The sequence below is a fragment of the Pan troglodytes genome, chromosome 1 (assembly GCF_028858775.2).
Source record: "Pan troglodytes isolate AG18354 chromosome 1, NHGRI_mPanTro3-v2.0_pri, whole genome shotgun sequence".
Taxonomy (NCBI): domain Eukaryota; kingdom Metazoa; phylum Chordata; class Mammalia; order Primates; family Hominidae; genus Pan; species Pan troglodytes.
Window position 1 is genome coordinate 88,224,727 of NC_072398.2, and position 20,664 is coordinate 88,245,390.

Sequence of the window (20,664 nt, forward strand, 5' to 3'; positions counted from 1 at the left end):
ACAACCAGTGCTAGGCAAATGGTAGGTCCGGGATTAAGATCCTGGGGAGGGGAGGTTGGGTAACCTATATCCTGCTCAGTGACCCAGAATGGAAAAGAATGAAGGAGGAGGAGCTGGAAACAGAAGTTTCCAGCCGGGCGCGGTGGCTCATACCTATAATCCCAGCACTTTGGGAGTCTGAGGCAGGCAGATCACTTGAGGTCAGGAGTTCAAGACCAGCCTGGCCAACATGGTGAAACCCTGTCTCTATGAAAAATACAAAAATTGCCAGTTGTGGTGGCTCACGCTTGTAATCCCAGCACTTTGGGAGGCCGAGGGGGGCGGATCACCTGAGGTTGGGAGTTCAAGACCAGCCTGACCAACATGGAGAAACCCTGTCTCTACTAAAAATGCAAAAATTAGCCGGGCATGGTGGTGCATGCCTATAATCCCAGCTACTCAGGAGGCTGAGGCGGGAGAATCGCTTGAACCCGGGAGGCAGAGGTTGCGTGAGCCGAGATCACGCCATTGCACTCCAGCCTGGGCAACGAGCAAAACTCCATCTCAAAAAACAAAAAAACAAAAAACCAAAAATTAGCTGGGTGGGGTGGTGGTGTGTGCCTGTAACTGCAGCTACACGAGAGGCTGAGGCACGAGAATTGCTTGAACCTGAGAGGCAGACATCACAGTGAGCCGAGATGGCGCCACTGCACTCTCGCCTGGGTGACAGTGAGACTCAGTCTCAAAAAAAAAAAAAAAGTGATGATGTTTGACCTACGGTTTCCCCTGAAGTGTGACAAAATCTCACTTGAGTCTGCTATCCCAACAGACAGACTCTGGACAGAGTGAGGCATATTAAGTATGAGGCTCTTTATGAAATGGAGGGCCTATGAGTGCCACCTTCTGGAGTAAAGGATAAAACTTAATGCAATTTTGCCAGTGACCGGGATGAAAAACAGAAGGCATGCATATCATTTGTGGACGGCAAGGAGTTAGTAGGAATTGCAACATTCTCAGTGTGCAGAATGAGGATTCAAATAGGAATGGTAAACTCCAGCTTATTAAATTTTATTGAATTGGAATTCAATAGTAATAAGTCAGATTCTGCCTTTGGGTTCAAAAAGTCAACTCTTCATAGATAAAGTAGGAAAGATGTAGAATTTTTAGAACTAGGGAGGTACTCTGCTGACAGCACCCTTCCCCTGCATCAAGTTCTGTCTTAAGTGCCAAACTTTAAGGGCATTATCAACAAATGAATATATTCAGAGGAGTGATCTGGAGGGTGAAGGGACCTAAAATTTTGTCATGTAGAAACTTCTGAAAGAATCAGCATTAAGCCCAGATAATAAAGACTCAGGGAAAACAAAATTATAGTCTAGATATACTGTATTAATGGACTGAAGGGAGAAAATTAGGGCCAGTGGATGGATACTGCTTGTATTAATTCAGAATGCAGTATCCCTCAGAGATTTAAGGAAGGGGTGTTGTGCACTGGAAAAAAATACTGGTTTCCAAGTCAGGCAGACCTTGTTTAATTCCAGACTCTTGACAAAGTTTTATGTCAGTCTTAGTTTTCTCACTTAAAAATTGTAGTAATATGTATTCTGCAAAGTTTGGAAACGTAATGTAGCAAGGTCTGTAAATCACTTTGCAGCACCTCACCTAAGAGCGTCTATGGTTGATTTTAAATTGGGTATTCTAGGTCAGGTTTGGCATACTTTTTCTTTCTTTTTCTTTTCTTTTGAGGCAGAGTCTCACTCTGTTGCCTAGGCTAGAGTGCAGTGGCGCAATCTCGGCTCACTGCAACCTCCACCTCCCGGGTTCAAACAATTCTCCTGCCTCAGCCTCCCGAGTAGCTGGGATTACAGGCACACAGCACCACGCCCGGCTAATTTTTGTATTTTTAGTAGAGACGGGGTTTCACTATGTTGGTCAGGCTGGTCTCGAACTCCTGACCTCATGATCCACCTGCCTCAGCCTCTCAAAGTGCTGGGATTACAGGTGTGAGCCACCGTGCCCGGCTCAAGGGTTGGCATACTTTCTGTAAAGGGCTAGAGAATAAATTTTTCAGGTTCTGCAGGTCTCTATACAATGATACCACTCCAGTTCTATTGGGAAAGCATCCACAGACAATGATCATGGCTGTGTTCCAATGAACCTTCTTTTGTGGACACTAAAATGTGAATTTTATATAATTTTCGTGTGTTGTGAAATAATTATCAAATCTTTTTCAAGCATTTAAAAATGTAAAAACAGCTGGGCGTGGTGGCTCATGCTTGTAATCCTAGCACTCTGGGAGGCCAAGGCAGGTGAATCACCTGAGGTCAGGAGTTCAAGACCAGCCTGGCCAACATGGTGAAACCCTGTCTCCCTGTCTCTACTAAAAATACAAAAAATTAGCCAGGTGTGGTGGCAGGTGACTGTAATCCCAGCTACTTGGGAGGCTGAGATAGGAGAGTCACTTGAACCTGAGAGGCGGAGGTTGCAGTGAACCGAGATTGCGCCACTGGGCGACAGAGTGAGACTCCAGTTCAAAAAAAAAAAAAGTAAAAACGATGTTTATATATGAGGCTGTGCAAAAACAGGTGATGGGTTGGTAATTGGCAATTAACCAAGATTGAATTTTTTTTTTTTTTTTTTTGGTGGAGTCTGGCTCTCGCCCAGGCTGGAGTGCAGTGACAGAATCTCGACTCACTGCAAGCTCCGCCTCCTGGGTTCACGCCATTCTCCTGCCTCAGCCTCCCGAGTAGCTGGGACTACAGGTGCCCGCCACCACGCCAGGCTAATGTTTTGTATTTTTAGTAGAGATGGGGTTTCTCCATGTGGTCAGGCTGGTCTTGAACTCCTGACCTTAGGTGATCCACCCGCCTCAGCCTCCCAAAGTGCTGGGATTACAGGCGTGAGCCACTGTGCCCAGCCTGAAAATCTGTGTTGACTCTGTCTCAAAAAAAAAAAAAAAAAAAAGTAGCTAGCCTCATTTGTTTTTCTTTCTTTCTTTTTTTTTTTTTTGAGACAGAGTCTCACTCTGTCATCCAGGCTGGAGTGCAGTGGTGCGATCTGGGCTCACTGCAAGCTCCGCCTTCTGGGTTCACGCCATTCTCCTGCCTCAGCCTCCCGAGTAGCTGCGACCACAGGCGCCTGCCACCATGCCCGGCTAATTTTTTGTATTTTTAGTAGAGACGGGGTTTCACCGTGTTAGCCAGGATAGTCTCGATCTCCTGACCTCGTGATCCACCCGCCTCGGCTTCCCAAAGTGCTGGGATTACAGGTGTGGTACACACCCGCCGCCTCATTTGTTTTTCAACGCAGACTTATAAAATGCAGATTACTTTGGTCGTGGTCTGTAACATCCCCAGGGAGAAAGGAATGCAGAAGGCAGAGTGGTTAGGAGCAGCCACAAAAGAATGAGGAATGAGGAAAAAGGGGTGAATGAGAAACCAATGAGAAGTGTTGGGAGATGCCATGTAACTGGTGGGGATACCCATACCCATTTTAGAACAACTTTTTTTTTTTTTTTTTGAGACAGGGTCTCACTCTCTTGCCCAGACTGGAGTGCAGTGGCCAGACCTCGGCTCACCACAACCTCTGCCTCCCAGGCTCAAGCGATTCTCTTGCCTCAGCCTCCTGAGTAGCTGGGATTACAGGCACGTGCCACTACTGCCCAGCTAATTTTTGTATTTTTAGCACAGGGTTTCACCATGTTGGCCAGGCTGGTCTCGAACTCCTGGCCTCAAGTGATCCACCTGCCTTGGCCTCCTAAAGTGCTGGGATTACAGGCATGAGTCATTCAGGCCGGCCCTGAATTTTTCAAAGTTGCCACCACCAACACTTTGTTCTTAGTGTGTGGACAGTAGAGCAGGTTGAAGGGCCAAAAAACAAACAAGCAAGCAAGCAAGCAAACAAACCAACCAACAAACCAGCCTCATTTCCTTGTCTCTGGTATGTTGAGAAAGTGGACCCTAGAGTTCAGTACCACTCCTCCTACCTTTGAGCCCAACTCATGATTTAAGATGTTGAAGTGCCCAATAAGGACCACATGGAAGCCTCCCTCAAAGAGTGTGGCACATGCTGCAACCCATAGGAAAGGGATTAGAATGCAGGTTTTTTTTCCATTTAGGGAGGGAGGAGCAGGAAATTTAGTAGGTAAGTAAAAGTAAGTACAAAGGCACAGCTACGAAGAAAAGGTACTTTTTCTGCAACTAGATATGCTACCACTAGGTGGAGCCAGACTCTCCTGGCATGGAACTTTTTTTTTTTTTGACACGGAGTCTCGCCCTTGTCGCCCAGGCTGGAGTGCTGTGGCGCGATCTCGGCTCACTGCAACCTCCACCTCCCGAGTTCAAACAATTCTTCTGCCTCAGCCTCTCGAGTAGCTGGAATTACACGCGCCCGCCACCACACCTGGCTAAATTTTTTTGTAGTTTTAGTAGAGACGGGGTTTCACCATGTTGGCCAGGCTGGTTTTGAACTCCTGACCTCAAGTGATCCGCCCGCGTCGGCCTTCCAAAGTGCTAGGATTACAGGCGTGAGTCACCACGCCCAGTCTGACATGGAACTTCTGAACAGTGATGCTACGTAACAGGCCTGGTTCGCTGGAGATAAGTAAGTGGGGATAAAAATAGTTAACCTTACCTATCTGATTGGCAAAAATTCAAAAGCTTGATAGGGAGTCTATCTGAGCCTGGGCAGGTTCTGGAAGCTGCCCAATTTAAAAAAAACAATGGCGCCTGGTGCGGCGGCTCACGCCTGTAATCTCAGCACTTTGGGAGGCCGAGGCAGGTGGATCACGAGGTTAGGAGTTCAAGACCAGCCTGACCAACATGGTAAAACCCCGTTTCTACCAAAAATACAAAAATTAGCTGGGCGTGGTGGCACGCGCCTGTAATCCCAGCTACTGAGGAGGCTGAGGCAGGAGAATCGCGTGAACCCAGGAGGCGGAGGTTTCAGTGAGCTGAGATCACGCCACTGCACTCCAGCCTGGGCAACAGAGCAAGTCTCCGTCTCAAAAAAAAAAAAAAAAAAAAAAAAAGGAAAATAAAAGACAAATGGCTGGGCATGGTGGCTCACACCTATAATCCAAGCACTTTGGAAGGCTGAGGTGGAAGGATTGCTTGGGGCCAAGAGTTTGAGACTAGCCTGGGCAACGAAGTGAGACCCTGTCTCTATGAGAAAACTAAAAAAAAAAAAAAAAGGCCACCTTTTTGATACGAAAGGAGGGGAAATAAGAAAGCATACTATATTTGCTTATTTTTGCAGAAACAAACACAGGAAGGAAAATAAACTAAATTGGTTATTTCAAGAGGTAGATAAGGTCTAGATGAAATAGATACATGATCGGCCGGGCGCGGTGGCTCACACCTGTAATCCCAGGACTTTGGGAGGCCGAGGCGGGCGTATCATGAGGTCAGGAGATCGAGACCATCCTGGCTAACACGGTGAAACCCCGTCTCTACTGAAAATACAAAAAATTGGCCGGGCGTGGTGGTGGGCACCTGTAGTCCCAGCAACTTGGGAGGCTGAGGCAGGAGAATGGCGTGAACCCCAGAGGCGGAGCTTGCAGTGAGCCCAGATTGCGCCACTGCACTCTAGTCTGGGCGACAGAGCGAGACTCTGTCTCAAAAAAATAAAAATAAAAATAGATACATGATGGAGTATTACTTCTCTGAGTTTATTTACCATTTTGTCTAGTTTTGACTTCTGGAACCATGTTAATGTTTTGCACATTAAAAAAAGTTGACAAGAAAAAATATGTAGAGCGTGCTTGTCCTAAGGCTTGTCAGAGACTCCTATAACCATATAAAGAAGCTGAGGGTTGATCATGCTTGAGCTATGATACTTATTAAAATAGTACTAGAAAGACAAATAGAATGTAGCATGGCAAAGGAGCTGCACATTTTGGGAGAAGGCATTTATTTGTAGGGGCTGAAATGTGCTAGCTCAAGAATCAGACCTAAGGATTACAAGGTGATTAACCAAAGGAAAAAGTCTCTGGAAGTAGAAAACTAAAAAGAAGGTTTGGAACAGGCTGGAAGTGAGATTGAAGCATATCACAGAAATGTTAGACATTCTTCAATGTCAGTGCCTTGGATGAATTTATAAGGCTTTGCCCTAAAGTTACTTGTGGGCTTATAAAGCCTGTGTAAAAGCTAAACAAAGCCAGACAATAGTTTAGACAAGAAGTAAGGATAGGTATTTATTTATTTATTTGTTTGAGATGGAGTTTCAGTCTTGTCGCCCAGGCTGGAGGGCAATGGCGCGATCTTGGCTCACCGCAACCTCCGTGTCCGGGGTTCAAGCGATTCTCCTGCCTCAGCCTCCTGAATAGCTGGGATTACAGGCATGCGCCACCACGCCCGGCTAATTTTTTTGTATTTTTAGTGGAGACAGCGTTTCTCCATGTTGGTCAGGCTGGTCTTGAACTTTTGACCCCAGGTGATCTGCCCACCTCGGCCTCCCAAAGTGTTGGGATTACAGGCGTGAGCCACTGCACCCGGCCTAGGATAGGTTTTTTTAAGTAGTAACTATTGCAGTAGGGAAGAGGGCCCAAGGTGAACTGAACTGAACTTCCTAAAAAAAAAAAAAAAAAAAAAAAAAAAAAAAAAAATGCAGGAGGCCTTTTGAAGGCTGGGGTGTGCTAAGGGATAGGCATGAAGATATTAAGGAGAATTGCTCCATGTGACTAGACAATCTGGATTTGTGAATTGGCGCTTGTCCAGAAGAGAAATAAGCACCTGTTTTTACGACAGGAGCTAGTAGTGCAAGTTAGAGCAAGGCACCCACCTGGTTGGGAGCTGGAGCAAGATTTATTTCCTCAAATGTTTGCATTTCAAAGAAACTCTCAGGTCCCAGTGAAAATAGCTCTGGGTAGAAGATTTACATCTCAAAGAGGCAGAGAAAGATGTTTTAATTGCAAGCTTTCTTTCTAAGTAATTGCACTAAGATGAAGTTCAGGGGCCTGTGTCTATTGCTAGGTTTGGGCTGGGATGCACAGTAAAATTTTCTGACAGCGATGAGCTTTTTCAGGCAGGCATTTTAAGCGGGGGGCTGAGGTCCTCCTAGGGACAAGGCCTTAAGTTGCTAGAAGCCATGCTAGAGCTTGGTTAAGGAGAGTCTTTGTTACCTGGCATCTCTCTACAGTGCCGTTTCAATGCCTTAGAGCAAGAGAGTGGTGGATGGACAGTGATAGTGATTCACGCGCGCAATTCACAACTTGCATTAGCAACCAGGCAAAAGCAAGTGCTGCTTTTAGAGGCCTTGGGAAGAATTTCCACAAGTTTCCGGCCATTGGGATACAGGGGAAAAGGGATTGGAGGGAGGCTCATCAGGAACAATACATTAGGTAATGTTGGGGTTTATAAATCGATACCCCCAAATATAGTACTGAACCGAAGAAGCAACCTGAAGATCTCTCTGACCTTCCCCGCTCCACACGGTCTCTCCCAAAAAGCTGAAGTTCCTTTATTTGCCTAAGATCCAGACCCTCCAAGGAGAACAGTAGGTTTCTTTTCTTCCTGTAAGACCAAAAATGTAACCACACCTGAACAGACCTTTTCACGAGTTAATGCCTGCTTCTCATGGTCATCTAAATTCCAAAGAAAACTATTTACAAGTTAATTTGTTTCCTGATCCAATCATTCTCTTTAGTAATCATTTATTGCCCATCAACAGAATTCCTTTTCTCCCGCAGGATCCAAACTCATTCTTTCTGTAACCTCACGATGGCGTATAAGCTTTTGCACCTCACTGGGAGGTTGGGTCTTCATTCTGAAGGCTTCTATGTATACATATTAAATAAGTTTGTATGCCTTTTTTCCTATTAATCTGCCTTGCGTCAGTGATTTTCAGCAAACTTCAGGGAGCCAAAGGCCTTGGCTCCCACAGTGATAATAAACAATATGACTTTTGGCTATCAAAATTCCTGCTGTTAGTTAAGGAAAAATTGTGACAGTTTCTGAAATGGACAAATACAGGCATCCTTCCAGTGGATTACTAGGATTTGTCTAGACTAGAGGAGAGGATGCTTCTGGGGGTTTTCTGATTCTCTACAGGTCAGTATCCTTCCTTGTCTTGTACTGTTTTGCAACTCTAGAAAGAAAAGTTAAATATGTAGAAGCCTGACAGTGATACAAATGATCCCTGTTCATATTAATACAAATGCAAATTGTTTGCCTGGTAGAGATACAATTGATTTTCTCTCTGTAGAAAAAAAGATGATCCCAGCCAGGCGTGGTGGCTCACCCTGCAATTCCAGCACTTTGGGAGGCCGAGACAGGCAAATCACAAGGTCGGGAGTTCGAGACCAGCCTGGCCAATATGGTGAAATCCTGTCTCTACTAAAAATACAAAAATTAGCCAGGCGTGGTGGTGGGCGCCTATAATCCCAGCTACTCTGGAGGGTGAGGCAGGAGAATTGCTTGAATCTGGGAGGTGGAGTTTGCAGTGAGCTGAGACCTCGCCGTTGCATTCCAGCCTGGGCAACAGAGTGAGATTACATCTCAAAAAAAAAAAAAAAAAAAAAAAAAAAAATCCCAGATTTGCCACAAGAAAACACGTGCAAGTATGAAACTTTTTGTAAGGTCCTCTGAGCTGGCTGCACTATGGTCAAGCCACGGTGACATTCCCCCACCCTTGTGATAATGTACTTTGTGATATTCCTGTCCTTGTGAATGTACTTTGTAACATTCCTCCCCACCCTTGTGACAATACACCCTCCCTGCCCTTGTGAATGTACTTTGTAACATCCTCCCCACCCTTGAGAATGTACTTTGTAATATCCATCTCCTGCCTATAAAAAATTGCTCCTGACTACACCGCCTATCCCAAACCTATAAGAACCAATGATAATCCCACCACCTTTTGCTGACCCCTTTCTCGGACTCAGTCCACTCGCACACAAGTGAATAAACAGCCATGTTGCTCACACTAAGCCTGTTCAGGTGGTCTCTTATGTGGACATGCATAACACTTTTATTATTATTATTTATTATTATTATTAAAAAAGTAATAATAAAAAGAGACAGAGTTTTGCTCTTGTTGCCTAAGCTGGAGTGCAATGGCGTGATCTTCGCTTGCTGCAACCTCTGCCTCCTGGGTTCAAGCAGTTCTCCTGCATCAGCTTCCCAAGTACCTGGAATTACAAGCGCGCACCACCACGCCTGGCTAATTTTTTGTATTTTTAGTAGAAACGGGGTTTCACCATGTTAGCCAGGCTGGTCTCGAACTCTTGACCTCAGGTGATCCACCCGCCTTGGCCTCTCAAAGTGCTGGATTACAGGCGTGAGCCACCACGCCCGGCCGAAACTTTTATTTTTTACTTTTTTATTTGTTTGAGATGGAGTCTCTTGTTGCCTAGGCTGAAGTGCAATGGTGCGATCTTGGCTCACTGCAACCTCTGCCTCCTGGGTTCAAGCAATTCTCCTGCCTCAGCCTCCCGAGTAGCTGGGACTACAGGCGCACATTGCCACGTCCAGCTAATTTTTGTATTTTTAGTAGAGATGGGGTTTCTCCATGTTGGTCAGGCTGGTCTTGAACTCCTGACCTCAGGTGATCTACCCGCCTCTGCCTCCCAAAGTGCTGGGATTACAGGCGTGAGCCACCGCACCCAGCCAACTTTTATTTTTAATTGACAAATACTAATTGCATATATTTATGAGGTACAAGTGATATGTTGATACTTGTATACATTGTGGAATGATCAAATCAAGCTAATTAACATATACATCACAGCAAATATTATTTCTTTGTGGTGAGAATAATATACCTTAAATTATCTTTCAACTACCTAATGGAAGCTGTCAGAGGTAGCAGTCAGCAGCAGGGCAGAAGACAGGTATGGGTGGCCTGAAGTTCATTTGATTGAGGATTTATCTATATATATATAATATGTATATAATATATTATATACATATATTATATACATATTATATATAATATGTATATAATATATGTATTCTATATAATATATAGAATATATTATATATAAAATATTTATTATGTATTATATATAATATATTATATATTTTTATATATTATATATATTATTTATATATTATATATTATTTATATAATATATAATATATAATATATAACATATTATTTATATATAATATATAATATATATTATTTATATATATTATATACTATATATTATTTATATATAATATATTATATATATTATATATTATTTATATATTATATATTATATATATATTTTATATATATTATATATTATATATATTATTTATATATTATATATTATTTATATATATATTTTATATATATTATATATATATAGACAGCATCTAGCTCTGTTGCCCAGGCTGGAGTGCAGTGGTGTGATCTCCACTCACTGCAAACTCTGCCTCCCAGGTTCAAGTGATTCTCCTGTCTCACTTCTCCTGTCTACTTCTCGAGTAGCTGGAACTACAGGCATGCGCCACCACGCCCAGCTAATTTTTGTATTTTTAGTAGTGACAGGGTTTCATCATTTTGGCCAGGCTGGTCTCGAACTCCTGACCTCAAGTGATCTGCCCACCTCGGCTTCCCCAAGTGCTGGGATTACAGGCGTGAGTCACTGAGCCCGGCACCGATTGAGGATGTCTTTAAGAAAAAATACAAAATTGGGTACAGGACCTTGGACGGGGGCCTGAAGCTTCAGTTACTTTAATATTGCAGTTATTGTCCCTGGAGCCGTGGTTCACACTGTAATCCCAGCACTTTGGTAGGCCGAAGTGGGAGACCCGCTGGAGCCCAGGAGTTTGAGCCTGCCGTGAGTTATGATCTTTGCCACTGCACCACCGGGCGATAGATCGAGACACTCTACATTTAAAAAAAAAAGGGAAAAAAAATCGTATTCTGCCTCTAATCATTGTTAAGAAAGTAATTTTCAGAAAAAAGTCAAATCATGAATAAAAATGATATAGCGATATAAAAATGAACGCAGGTAAAGGACCTTATTTTACTTGTATGAGATAGCCAGGTAAATGTTATAACCGATTCAAGGGAGAATAGAAAAAACACAAATTTATACGGAGAGTAAAAGAATGTTGAATTGCAAATGGAGGCAAAAATTCGTTGGGGGCGTGGGAAAGGAAGTAATACAAATTAGGTAAGTCACAGAATTTACTATCAATTACCTACGACTTAAAATGCAGTACCTCAAAAAAGGAACCTGGAAGGATGTATACAATGCATTGAAATGCAGATTCTTTTCTACTTCAGCTTGAGGCTGTCCCCGGTACCCCAGGGTTGTGGGTGTCTTTGGGATCTGGGAGAGACTCAGGCCTGACCTGGCTGGATTCCCAAAAGACAGAAGAAGCTTCCATACCTGAGGTCCCTGCGAGTAGATTCGAGGGCGTTTTTATTTTTTTTGAGACGGAGTCTCGCTCTGTTGACCAGGCTGAAGTGCAGTGGCGCGATGTTGGCTCACTGAAACCTCCAGCTCACTGAAACCTCCGCCTCCCGGGTTCACGCCATTCTCCTGCCTTAGCCTCCCAGCTGGGACTACAGGCGGGTGCCCCCGCGCCCGGCTAATTTTTTGTATTTTTAGTAGAGACGGGGTTTCACCATGTTAGCCAGATCTCGATCTCCTGATCTCGTGATCCGCCGCCTCGGCCTCCCAAAGTGCTGGGATTACAGGGGCGTGCCACCACGCCCGGCCTCGAGGGCGTTCTTAAGATCCCACGGGGATCGCTTCTCACGGAGCTAGCCGAGCCTCGGGCTGGAGACTACGTCAGCTAATTCGCTTCCTCCTAAGGGAGGAGACCACCCCTCATATCGTCTTATGCCCAATTTCTGCCTCCAAAAAAAAGAAGTAAAAACTAAAAGGCAGAAATGAAATCCACAGGCCGACAGCCCAGGCCGCACCCTGGGCCTGGTAGTTAAAGATCGACCCCTGACCTAATCGGTTATGTTATCTATAGATTACAGACATTGTATAGAAATGCACTGTGAAAATCCCTATCCTGTTTTGTTCTGATCTAATTACCAGTGCTTGCAGCCCCCGGTCACATACCCCCTGCTTGCTCAATCAATCACCACCCTCTCACACGCACCCCCTTAGAGTTGTGAGCCCTTAAAAAGGACAGGAATTGCTCACTTGGGAATCTCGGCTCTTGAGACAGGAGTCTTGCCAATGGCCCTCGCTGAATAAACCCCTTCCTTCTTTAACTCGGTGTCTGAGGAGTTTTGTCTGTGGCTAGTCCTGCTACACTCGGAGGCCAATCTGGCCCTAAGGGGAAGCGCTGGGGCCAGGAAGCCTGCTGTGCCGCCCCACGGCCAAGTTAGGGAGGAACGAACACCAAGACCTCGCAGTCTGGCTGAGCCCCGAGTGGCCCTGGATACGGCTCAGGGGGACACCGAGTGGCCGCTCGTCTTCTTGCTCTCCCTTGGGGCGGAAGACCTAATCGTGGAGGGGCTTTAATCCTCAGGCCTTGATTCTAAGAAGGTGTGGGTTCCAAATCTTTGTGCGAGGAGGCTCAGCCCCGTGGCATCTTCAAGGCACGGGGAGGAGCCACGCGCTGGGCTTGAAGCGGGGCAGCTGGGACGCGCGGGGATATTCCCTGCGCAGGGTTTGGAGGTGTGGGTGAGTGCAGGGGCGCCGCCGCGTCCCCTCCTCCAGGCTTCCCGACCCCATTTCTTTTTTTTTCTTTTCTTTTCTTTTTTTTGAAATGGAGTCTCGCTTTTTCGCCCAGGCTGGAGTGCAGTGGCGCTATCTCGGCTCACTGCAAGCTGCGCCTCCTGTCCCAACCCCATTTCTGATACCTTGCGGCGACTGCGTCCCACTTCCCATCTCTGGGAGATGGGAACCAGTCCCGGCCAGACTGGTTCTGAATTTTTGTGATGCAGAATTATAGAAAGGGCAGAACTGAAAAGGCTGGGAGAGGCCAGCGCAAGGTATTTATGGGGAAGCTGACTTAATTTACATTGCAAACAGCCGGGGGCTGGGGACCCGCCCTTGGGACTAGGGTGCGCAACTGGATTCTGTGGGTTAGGGGAGCGGGATTGGAGAAAATGAGGGAGAAGAGAAAGGGGATTATAAAAAGTATTACTGGCTGGGCGCGGTGGCTCACGCCTGTAATCCTAGCACTTTGGGAGGCCGAGGCGGGGGGATCACGAGGTCAGGGGATCGAGACCATCCTGGCTAACACAGTGAAACCCCGTCTCTACTAAAAATACAAAAAAATTAACCGGGCAAGGTGGCGGGCGGCTGAGGCAGGAGAATGGCGTGAACCTGGGAGGCGGAGTTTGCAGTGAGCCCACTGCACTCCAGCCTGGGCGACAATGTGAGACTCCGTCTCAAAAAAAAAAAAAAAAAAAAAAAGTATTACTGAGATTAAGGATTTATCCCCTTTCAATGTCTTTTGGGAGGCAGTGTAAAGAGGGCTTTTTCCCTCTAATTATTTTGTGCTTATTTGGAACGTGATTTTCCCAATAGGATCCCTCCAGGAGACTTTTACACTTTAATGTCAAAAATTGTAACAAATATTATCACTAACACTGGTGTTTTGGGCTGAATTTTGTCCCCTCAAACCCTTAGGTTCAAGTTCTAACCTTCCAGTACCTTTGAGAGTGTGACTGTATTTGGACATGGGGCCTTTAAAGAGGTTATTAAGGTTAAATGAGGTCATTAGGGTGGGCTGGAATCCAATGTGACTGGTGTTCTTATAAGAGATTAAGACACTAATACAGACCAAGGGTCGACTGCATGAGGAAGAGCAAGAGGATGGCCATCTGCAGGCCAAGGAGAGAGGCCTCAGAAGAAACCAAACATGCTGACACCTTGATCTTGGATTTCTAGCCTCCAGAACTGTGAGACAATAAATTTCTGTTATTTAAGCCACTCAGTCTGTGGTTGTGTTACGAATTGATACAGCTGTACTTAAGGATGATGCCTACTGAATAGACTTTTAATTTTGTTTTTTTTTTTAATTTCTCAAAAAAATAGAGACAGGGTCTCACTATGTTGTCCAGGCCAGTCTCAAATTCCTGGGCTCAAACAATCCTCCTGCCTCAGCCTCCCAAAATGCTGGGATTACAGGAGTGATCCACTGCCTGGCTGAGTATGCTTTTATTTATTTTAATTAATTAATTGATTTAGAGACATAATTTTGCCCTGTCTCCCAGGCGAGAGTGCAGTGGCACCATCTCCGCTCACTGCAACCCCTGACTCCTGGGTTCAAGCGATTGTCCTGCCTCAGCCTCCCAAGTAGCTGGGATTACAGGCATGGGCCACCACGCCAGGCTAATTTTTGTATTTTTAGTAGAGATGGTTTTCACTATGTTGGCCAGGCTGATCTTGAACTCCTGACCTCAGGTGATCTGCCTGTCTTGGCCTCCCAAAGTGCTGGGATTATAGGCCTGAGCCATGGCGCCGTCTGGTTGAGTATGCTTTTAATTTGTATAGGAAATATAATCTAAGCATTACTCCATATTTCCATTAATCCTTGACAGTTTTACTCATAACTCAGTCTTACTTTACCGACAGTCTCGTGCCCCTTTGGATTTCTGAATCTTGTCTTGGAGTCAGAATCTACTGGGTCTCGTAATTTTCTTTTCTTTTTTCTTTTATTTATTTTTTTGAGACGGAGTCTCGCTCTGTTGCCCACGCTGGAGTGCAGCAGTGCGATCTCAGCTCACTGCAACCTCAGCCTCCTGGGTTCAAGCGATTCTCCTGCCTCAGCCTCCTGAGTAGCTGGGACTACAGGTGACCACCACCAAGCCTGGCTAATTTTTTTTTTTTTTTTTTTTTGGTATTTTTAGTAGAGACGGGGTTTTACCATGTTGGCCAGGCTGGTCTTGAACTCCTGGGCTCAAGCAATTCACCCGCCTCATCCTCCCAAAGTGTTGGGATTATAGGCGTGAGCCACCACACCCAGCCTGGGGTCGTACTTTTCTCAAGGACTATAAAGTTCTTTTTTTTTTGAGAGACAGGGTCTTGCTTTGTTACCCAGGCTGCAGTTCAGTGGTGCAATCATGGCTTGCTGCACCTTCAGGGCTCAGATCATCCTCCCACCTCATCCTCCTGAGTAGCTGGTAGTACAGGCACATGCTACCACAGCTGGCTAATTTTTTAGTTTTTTGTAGAGATGGAGTCTCGCTAGCTATGTTGCCTAGGCTGGTCTGGAATTTTTCGGCTCAAGCAATCCTCCCACCTTGGCCTCCCAAAGTGCTGAAATCATAGGCATGAGCCACTGTCTGGCCTAAAGTTCTTTTTTTCCAAGTCAAAATCTGCAGCTCACATTTCTACTAGGTTGGTCTCATGCAGTTGAGAGTCATGTAGTAGTTCTGCTTTAGGAATCATTCTTACAAAGGAAGATTTCCTTTATTGAGATATAGATTTCACATACAAAAGGGTAACTTCTATGTTTGCAGTTCTCAAAATAATCAGCTCAAAATAATCCTTATGCCCAAAAGGCATGTTTTGGGTGGCATACTCAGGTGTCCTACAGTCATATTTTGGGGTGGCATATTTTCATCTCCTCCATGAGATTTTCATCTCCTCCTGAGAATAGAGGTTTATATAGTCAGAAATGGCATGCTGAAATGTCAACTAAGTGTAGGGAAGGAAAAATGCCTTCTTCACCCCTCTAGATTCTGTAGCTGGTCTAAGAATTAAACTAATATAAGATTAACAGAAGAAAAACAATCTTATTTATTTATTTTTTTTTCGAGACAGCATCTCTCTCTTTGCCCAGGCTGGAGTGCAGTGGTGGGATCTCAGCTCACTGCAGCCTCACCCCCCGGGGCTCAAGTGATCCTCCCACCTCAGCCTCCCAGGGAGCTGGGACTACAGGTATGTGCCACGATGCCTGGCTAAGTTTTGTATTTTTGTAGAGATGGAGTTTTGGCATGTTGCCCAGACTGGCCTTGAACTTCTGAGCTGAAGCGATCCTCCCTCCTCCTCAGCCTCCCAAAGTGCCGAGATTACAGGCGTGAACAAATACGCCTGTGAGCCATGGCACCCAGCCTAAAAAAACAATCGTAGGGGAGGAAAAATAATCTTCTCTCTTAGTTACATATATATAAGTGGGAGTCTGACAAAAATATGAAAGGCCAGGCGCGGCGGCTCACACCTGTGTAATCCCAGCACTTTGGGAGGCTGAGGCGGGTGGATCACTTGAGGTCAGGAGTTCGAGATCAGCCTGGCCAATATGGGGAAACCCCATCTCTACTAAAAATAGAAAAAAATTAGCTGAGCATGGCAGCACATGCCTGTAGTCCCAGCTACTCTGGAGGCTGAGGCAGGAGAATTGCTTCAACCTGGGAGGTGGAGGTTGCAGTGAGCCAAGATCTTGCCACTGTACTCCAGCCTGGGCAACAGAGCAAGGCTCCTTCTCAAAAAAAAAAATAAATAAATAAAAAGAGATTCAAAGTAGCCAGATGATTGAGGTTTACATGCCATCCTGAGCTACAGAAAGATATACGGGCTTGGGGCTTCTATAGGGTGGTGGAGGCAAATTATAGGAGGGTGAGAAGAGGAAATGTATGGTGAGTAAAAGTTGCTTGATTATGCAGATAGAAGTCCCTCAGGTGATTAAAGTTGTGTCAGATTAGCTCTCTTCCTGATACAGATACTTTATTAATGGACATTTCTTTTCTTGCCCAGGGTCTAGTCTTGAACTCCTGGCCTTAAGCGATCCTCCTGCCTTGGCCTCCCAAAGTGCTGGGATTACAGGCTTGAGCCACCACAGCTGGCTGGAAATTTTCTTTTCAAATGTAAATTTCTCTTACTTAAGGGGAAACTTACACTTTTTTTTTTTTTGAGACAAAGTCTTCCTCTTGTCCCCCAGGCTGGAGTGCAATGGTGCGATCTGGGCTCACTGCAACCTCTGCCTCCTGGGTTCAAGCTATTTTCCTGTCTCACCCTCCTGACTAGCTGGGATTACAGGTGCCTGCCACCATGCTTGGCTAATTTTTGTATTTTTAGTAGAGACAAGGTTTCACCATGTTGGCCAGGCTGGTCTCGAGCTCCTGACCTTGGTGATCCGCCCACCTCAGCCTCCCAAAGTGCTGGGATTACAGGCATGAGCCACCACGCCCAGCCTTTTTTTTTTTTTTTTTTTTTTTTTCAGATGGAGTCTCTCCCTGTCACCAGGCTAGAGTGCAGTGGTGTGATCTCAGCTCTCTGCAACCTCTGCTCCCAGGCTGAAGTGATTCTTCTACCTCAGCCTCTCGAGTAGCTGGAACCACAGGTACACACTGCCATGCCTAACTATTTTTTAATATATTTTTTATTAGAGATGAGTTTCACTATGTTGCCCAGGCTGGTCTCAAACTCTGGACCTGACGCGATCTACCTGCCTTGGCCTCCCAAAGTGCTGGGGTTACAGGTGTGAGCCACCGCACTCGGCCCAACTATTTGTATTTCTATTAGGTTAAAATTTACAAGTTAATATGCAATTTCAGAGTGTAGGCCATAATTAATAGTAAATAGCAAATAAAAAATATATACCTTAAGCCTGGGCGTGGTGGCTCATGCCTGTAATCCCAGCACTTTGGGAGGCTGAGGTGGGTGCATCGATTGAGGTCAGGAGTTTGAGACTAGCCTGGGCGACATGCTGAAACGCCGTCTCTACTAAAAATACAAAAATTAGCCAGGCGTGGTGGTAAGTGCCTGTAATCCCAGTTACTTGGGAGGCTGAAGTGGGAGGATTGCTTGAGCCTGGGAGGTCCAGGCTGCAGTGAGCTGAGACAGAGCTGCACTGTAGCCCGAGTGACAGAGCGAGACCGTGTCTCAAAAAAAAAAAAAAAAATATATATATATATATGTGTATATATATATATATACTTAAATATACATATAAACATATATTATGTTTATATCACAGCATTCCTTTTTTTCTAAGTCTTCAAAATCCAGTGTATATTTAACACTCACAGCTCATCTAAATTTGTATCCTAAACTTCCATCAGAAATAGTGATATAGGAGTTGAAAAGAAATTATTCAGGCCGATAGTGAGGGTAAGGAAGTCCTGGGTAAGGGTTCCTTTTAATTAAAAGCAGCCCCTAAATCATTTCTTTACGAACAAAGAGCCGCCTGTAAAATCGAGCTGCAGACACAGATAAGCAAGCTGGAAGCTTGCACGGGTGAATGTTGGCAGCTGTGCCAATAGGAAAAGGCTACCTGGGGGCCAGGCTTGTTCAACATGGAGGCTCCATCTTCCCTTTGCTTTGTCAACAACGTGTACGATAAGGAGCAGACAACATGGCACCAGCCAGGTAGAAAATCCATTTGCATAATAAAAATATTAGGGTGAGGCTGGGTGCGGTGGCTCAAGCCTGTAATCCCAGCACTTTGGGAGGCTGAGGCGGGTGGATCACCTGAGGTCGGGAGTTCAAGACCAGCCTGACCAACATGGAGAAACCCAGTCTCTACTAAAAATACAAAATTAGCTGGGTGTTGTGGCGCAAGCCTGTAATCCCAGCTACTCGGGAGGGTGAGGCAGGAGAATTGCTTGAACTCTGGAGGCGGAGGTTGCAGTGAGCTGAGATTGCGCCATTGCACTCCAGCCTGGGCAGCAAGAGGGAAACTCCGTCTCCAAAAAAAAAAAAAAAAAAAAAGATTAGGATGGCTTGGCCAGCTCTTCCGGGGCTATGTAAACTCACACCTGGTCCAACCAATCTTTGGGCCCTCCTCCTCAAGCTCGTCTGTAAAACCTGTGCATTTCTCCAGGAAACCAGAAGACCCAGCCAGGCGCCCCAAGACCCATTCTCTTTTCTCTTTCTTCTGCCTATTAAACCTCTACTCTTAACCTCACTCCACATGTGTCCGTGTCCTTGATCTCCTTGGCATGAGGCAACAATCCTGGGGTATTACCCCGGACGAACGGGACTGCTTCAATAATTGATCTACATTTAGGTTTCATAAAATTTACAGTTGAAAAAGTTGTTCCAAATAAAAGTAAAAACATACTTAAAACTTTTCCAATAACTGAACAGAGTATTGGTTCTTAAAATAAAATATTTGGTGCCTTATCCACATTTCACGTGCTCAATAATCACAAGTGGCTTGTGACTACAGAATCAGACAGTGTAGAACTAGAGAATTCCATAATCCGTGGGCGTCTCTGGGACCACACTTCTGTATGACATTGAAACAACATTCATTTATCCCTTTGCCTTTTTTCCAAGTTTAGGATAATTTTTTCTAAGAGTTCTGAGGGTATATTGTTTACCTTGATTAAAAAAAATACTATTGAGATATAATTCCCATACCATATAAAGCACCCATTGTAAGTTACAATTGAATGCTTTTAAGTGTATTTACAGAGTTGTGTGACCATTACCACAATCAATTTTAGAACATTTTCATCACCCTAAACAGAAACCACCTCCCCATTAGCTGTCACGCTCCATTTCTCTTCTCTCCACCATAGTCCTAGGCAACTACTAATCTTCTTACTTTCTGTCTCTATGATTTGTCTATTTGTCTATTCTGGACTTTCACATGAATGTTTAGTCTGTTTTGTAGCATGTATCAGTGCTTAATTTCCAAATAATATTCCATTATATAGATTTGCCGTATTTTATGTATCTGTTCATCGGTTGACGGACATGTGTGTTATTTCTCCAGATTCTGTATATTGACTGAGTAACACACATTCTCAGCTGGGGTCACTCATGTGGCTGCATTCAGCGGGAAACTGGGCGGGGGTTCCTCAGCTCTCCACCACATGCCTCTGTCCATACGGTGTCTCATCCTCCAGGGCCTCATTACATGGCCCCTCTTTTTTCAGCAATATACCTTGGACTTCCTTACAGCATGGAGGCTGGGTTCCAAGAGAGCCAAACAGAAGACACCACTTCTTATGGGCTGAACTGCACCTTCATTATTGCCATGACATTCTACTGGTCAAAGAAGGTCACAATGTCAGCCCATATTTAGGGAGAGGGAAAAGGACTCCACTTCTTTTCCTTTTTGAGATGGAGCCTCACTCTTGTTGCCCAGGCTGGATTGCAATGGCAGGATCTCAGCTCGCTGCAACCTCCACCTCCTGGGTTCAAGCGATTCTCCTGCCCCAGCCTCCCAAATAGCTGGGATTACAGGCGCCTGTCACCAGGCCTGGCTAATTTTTGTATTTTTAATAGAGACAGGATTTTGCCATGTTGGCCAGGCTGGTCTCAAACTCCTGACCTCAGGGGATCCACCCGCCTCGGACTCCCAAAGTGCTGGGATTACAGGCGTGAACCACCACACCCAGCATGGACTCCACTTCTTTAATTTTTTTTTTTTTTTTTAAAGAAAAGGTCTCACTCTGTCACTCAGGCTACAGCCTCAACCACCTGGGCTCAAGCAATCCTCCTGCCTTAGCTTCTTGAGTACCTGGAACTACAGGCATGCACCACCATGCCCAGTTAATGTTTATTTTTATTTTTTGTAGAGTCAGGGTCTCACTATGTTGCTCAGGTTGGTCTTGAGCTCCTGTCCTCAATCGATTCTTTCACCTCAGCCTCCAAAAGTGTTGGGATTACAGACGTGAGCCAGGGCACTGGCCAGGATTCTTCTCGATGCGAGGGAGGAGTGTTATGTGTGTATAGGGAGGGGAGAGATTGTGGGTGACATCTTTGGATTCTGTCTACTACATCCACATTTACCTTTCCTCCTGCAATTAGGCGGGGACTTTCACTAGTTTTGGACAAGGGGCTGTGAGCAAAAGCGACATATTTCATTTCCAAGCTGAAGC